Source organism: Vipera berus (assembly GCF_964194415.1).
Source record: "Vipera berus genome assembly, chromosome: 2".
Taxonomy (NCBI): Eukaryota; Metazoa; Chordata; class Lepidosauria; order Squamata; family Viperidae; genus Vipera; species Vipera berus.
This window is the reverse complement of record NC_138203.1, coordinates 103967212-103972824: the sequence shown is the minus strand read 5'-3', so window position 1 is coordinate 103972824 and position 5613 is coordinate 103967212.

Sequence of the window (5613 nt, the reverse complement as noted above, 5' to 3'; positions counted from 1 at the left end):
TTTCCTATTTCTGTGTCTCTTTTTTCCCTCTTGTGAGAATTATATCTAGACTTTTCCTGCAAACCTGTCACGCCGTATTCCTGAAGCTACTGTTAGACAAAGATAGAATAAGAAAAGGTTAATGCTGCAATTTTTTTTAAAAAAAGACCAGTATTGAGAATTTTTAAGTTCTGCACATTTAATATATTTGGAAGTATTCCTGATAGGCATCCTTGAAATTAAATCAGGAAGAATTGTCTTAGTCATATTCTTACCTTAAAGCTGGAGAGAAGCATGAGGCTTTTTGGCTGGACAGCTCTGTCTGGAAAGCTATGAATAAGAAAGAGCTTAAGATCCAATGTGGTATCTTTTTTCTTTCTTTTCAACTGTCCAGAATCTCTCACTGAAACAAGAAGAACATATTAACCAACCGAACCAGTGGTGCTATTTTTATCTTTACTGCAATTAGCAAAAGTGTCTTTCCTGCCGTTTTTATTTACCATGTTTGTTTTCTGTGTGAAGGATGGAATGTATGGGTTGCACTGTAGTATCGTCCCTGAAGATAATAATATTTCCTTTTAAAGTCACTTTACCAAATATAAAAGTATCCTTGGGCTATTCAGTGTTGGGATTTTGCTAACAGGTTCAGAAAAGCAAACAAATTTACTTCAGGACTATCTGAGCTTTCTTTAATTAGATTGTGCAAAAGCAGGAAGGATGCACTATGCAAGCCAATGACTAGAGATGTGTTGATGCTTTTGTGGCTTTGATTCCTAATCTTACAAGCTTATGTGTATAGCCAATGGGGCTCAACAGGCCGACTACACTTTCTGGCATCATTTTCATAATTTATCAGAAATCTGAGAGAAATAGGTAGAATTGATTTCACGGGATGAAATTATGGATGTTCTTATTCAGTAAGCTTACCATAGAATTATGGTAAGCTTACCATAGAATTATGTCTTGCTGATTTCATTTCCCTGTTTGTCACAAGGTTTGCAACCACAATCTTCTTTCACGTCTGTGAAGTTTGTGGGATTGGACTTTAACCTCCTGGGAAAATTGAGGGTTGAGAGGGCATTCAGAATCCCCTAAACATGGTGGATAATGATCCTGCATTTCTAAGAGGGAGAAGTTGGCAGTGCCACCACAATATCCCTGTAAATATAGTAATTATAGTAATTCATCCTCTCCATTGTTTTCTTCTGTTTGTCTCTATGGGTCAAAGAACTGACATCCTCTTACTCTCCTCCTCCCCCACAAACCCTGGATTGTTTTCCCTTCTCATTCCAGAATCAATTTCCATGGACAGAAACTTGCTGTAGCCAGGAGAAAGAAATCTTACCACCTTTTAATTTACTGGGCTGACTGAATGCCAGGGCAGCAGTTAAAAATTATTGAGCAGAGCTATGACGCCTGTGTCACAGCATAAACAAGTGGGGGTCTCTGGTTACATAACAACACCCCCCCACCCACACATACATAGAGCAGCTTTCAGCCAGAGCACTCAGACGGACATTTATTCATTCCATGAACCTGTTACAGGAACACTAAAGGGAAGGCATCTCCCCCACAATGCCCAGTTTCCTTATTTGGAAATTTTGGATATGACTGGGAACACCCCTCTAAAAAGGACACTATGGTATCAGCAGTCACTGGTGAGTACAGTGGTATCCCTTTACTGTCCTTGTCCTCTGCCCCAGGCTATAGCTGGAGACCTTTAAATTAACGGTGGGCATTTTATCACTTGCAGAGCAGGGGTTAAGATCCTTTGCATGGACCTTCCGTGCATTCAAGCGTCATGACAGATCAATGTAGTAGATGGCAAATGTTACCATTCCTACCTTCTAGATTAAAAATGCTTTTGATATTTTGAAGAGGAAAAAGATGACTACACTGTGCACACAATTCAAATATTTCAGAAATTAACTTTGAAGGCAACTTTCAGGTTGGTTTTGGTTTTTGAAAATTATGGATGGTGTTGATAAAATCAGAACTGATGTGTTTTAGTTTCCTGGCTGAGGCTCAGACTCCCCACTGACCCTCCACTCCCAGCACAGAAAAGTTAGTGTGTTTGAGTGGAAGACTCAATTCATTGCTCTTGGTAATGAAATCTGCCTTGATAATTGTTCTTGTCTTTTGCTTTGATACTTCATTGATCTGTAGTGACATCCGTAGCATATACAACCCTTGTATTTGTTCCTTTGCAAAGAAATATAGCTTTTCAGTTTTGGATTTTTTTAAACAGCTGTGCCAGCTGAAAAAGTTGGGAGCTGGGCTGTTACTCTTGTTTTGAAGTTATCCATCAGTTTAAGCTCCTGGCTAGCTAATGCTTTTCAGGACTACAGTATTTGGTTTATTTCTCAGCATCCACAGTTATTTTAGAAAAGACTGTGTCCTGTTCAAAAAACAGAGTACAAGAAAGATGATGAAAGAAGATGGAATTTTAGCCAAGACCTAGCAACTCAGCCTGGCAGTGATCTTACCAGAGTTGTTTCCTAGTCTTGTCTTGGATTTGAATCTAGCCATTTTGTCACTTGTTTTGAGAGATTAATATAATCACACATTCCCACGGCAGAAACATTTGAATAATAGAACTGTGTGGGACATTGTGCTTCATATGGGATTTATTCACAGCCTCAGTGGCTTCAGTGTTGCGGTGAGCACATTGTGTATCATCCAGCTATTCCCAAACAATATATGTTCAAATACTACCAGAGAAGTGTAGAGTTAATCACCAAATAGCAACCTCTAAATATTACATGTATCTGGTTAGGCTTTGGAACAGAAAGGCTGTATCCTAACTTAATTTTGTTAAGTGAAGGTTTGTGGTTTTGTGTGTTGCATCCCATGGATGGGGCTTTGCTTGTTTGTGCAGATCAGTTGCTGGCATGCTGCGGCCCGGTACTGATATGGACCGGGGGTTGGGGACCCCCGCCATAGGCCAGTAATATAATGTCGTTCACAAGATGAGAATGAATCAGAGTAAACCCACAATTAAGCTACATATTCCTCTGCATGATTGCATTATAAGAGATGGCCCAAACAAGCAATTCTTAGCCATGCTAGTTAAAGATTTTAAGGTGGTTCTGACAAGCTATAATTCGCTAATAATTCACAGCAGTGTTATTGTGTTAAGGAGCCATCTTCAGTTTACCTTCTCCCCTATGGGAATCCTAATCTGTTATTCCTGAGGAAATAAAAGGATACTTGACCATTCCAGGTCAATCACTCTTTGTTGGTAAAATCCCTCCAGGAGGTGACACAAAGCTGGGTTAAGATGTTGGTAATCAGTAATCAGTATCTTGTTTTGCAAGTGGTGGTGGTATATCCCTTCCTCAAGAAGCAATCCCTCACACCAACCATTTTGGATGCTACCAGCCAATTTGTAACCTTTCGAGGGAAATATGTTGAGAAGGCGAGGTGCTTACACTTCCAACTGAGCTCCATAAAGTATGCTTACCAGTGGAAGTTTGGCCAAGAAAGGCCTCTTGATTTAAGGAATCCCAATTTCTTTGGACATTCATATTACTGCAGTTGGCATTTGTTTATTCATATCCAGTTCTCCCCTAGCTACAATCGGACAATGCTTTCTCTTTGAAACTAGAGCAATCCCATCCCCATTGGTAACGTGTGCGTGCGTGCGTGTGTACTGTATATAGAGAAAAATGAAAAAGGTATTTATATCAATATTTGCTGGAGAGTGGAAGGAGAATGTCATGAAAAAGGCAATCTTTCAGTTTATTGGGGAAGGAAGCATCTAGCACAGGGGTCAGCAACCTGAAACAGTGAAAGAGCCACTCGGAATCGGTTCCCTCACAAAAGGAAAAACTGGGAGCTGCAAAAAATGTGTGCACATGTGCATACATGCGCGCATGCGCAGAACAGGGTTTGACTGAATAGTGGAGCCAAGGCGAGATATGCACCTACCCTGCATATTTAAATTGATTGGTTGAACTTTTTTAGTCCCACTTTTTTTTTTTTTGGACTGCACATGGCAGAGGACTGGGAGCCGCAGGAGACGGCTGAAAGAGTCACATGCGGCTCCGGAGCCGCGGGTTGCAGACCTGTGATCTAGCAGGACAAGACACCGGCTCTGAAATTGGGATGTGGCTTGAACAGCACCTCCAAAACAGTGCAATTCCTTCCACAGCCAGAGGTGGTGTTAGTCTTACATTGCAGTTGTGCTTTGGGTGTCTGTGATTCTCTAGGAGTTGTTTAGATCTTGGCAGGCTGAGCTGATTAAATTTTGGCTGTCTACTTCTGAAAAAATATTGTAATGGAGCTACAGGGCAGATATTTTCCCACTGACTGAAATTCCCACCAGATGCCCTTCTAGTGCCCATGCCGTCCTTCCCAGTCCTTCTGAGGGAGTTCTCTGCTACTTCCACACGCATACTCCAACAAGGGCTAATTGTTGTTTTGTTAGTTTTGTTTCTCTCCCACTCTCACATGCACACACTTTTAAGAGCAAATTTGGTGGGAAGAGAGCAAGGATGGAAACCTGGTGCCATTTGTCTGTTGCCTCTTGCCTTCTGCCACTGACTGGCTAGAAAAACCAAAAGCATGAAAAAAGATGGATCAGCGCCGTGTCTGTGTTAAAGTGTGCTGTGACAAGGGTATTTGTGCATGTATTCACGTACAATATTCCATACAGTAACTTGGATATTTCAGCCCCTTGTTTAAAGGCAAAAATGAAAACTTTGATTAGGAACATTCATAGTTTTTAGAAATAATAATAGTGAGATAGGCCTATTAGGGCAAAAAATCACTGACTGTGACTAACCAGTCAGGCAGCTTTACTCAGATTTCAACTTTCCAGGTGGGTGAAGTAAGCAGTGAGCAAGACTCCCTGAAGGCATAGCCTTAGGGCAGGGATAATTCAATTTTAAAGTGTTGGGGCTATTAATTTAATTGTATTAATTTAATTGTATTTTAATCTGTATATTGTATCTTTTTTAAATTTGCCCTGTAAACCGCCCTGAGTCCTTCAGGAAAAGGGTGGTATATAAATTGAATTAAATAAATAAATAAGCAAACAAACAAATAAATAAATAAATAAATAAGCAAGCAAGCAAGCAAGCAAGCAAGCAAGCAAGCAACCTCGGTTCTTTTATGACTCATGGACTTCAACTCCCAGAATTCCTGAGTCAGCATAGCTGACTCAGGAATTCTGGGAGTTGAAGTCCATGAGTCATAAAAGAGCCGAGGATGCCTACCCCTGCCTTAGGGGTATTCCAGGAGCAGATCTCCAGTGATATGGCTTCACTGGATGGGGAAGCTCAGAGGCTTCTTGCCCTTAAAGTGATTACAGTAACATCAACACTATCTGCATTTGAAGTTGTGTGAATCATTGGTGACTACTAATTTACTCAGTTTTCATCTTGCCGAAACCTCGTAATTCTTAGTGGCTTGAATAGAATTAAAGCAACATAGAACTCAAATTGCAGTAACAAAATTGAAGAGTGATAGAAAAAAGTGTTGCAACAAGAGGTTGTGAGGTTACTCTTAGAAATAGTTCCATTTTTAATAGCTTTCTAAATGGTATCAAGGTGGGAGTAATCTGAACTCGGTCTTTAATTGATGATTAATTCCTAGGGAAAGAAACAACGGGCACATTATTGCTTAGATGCT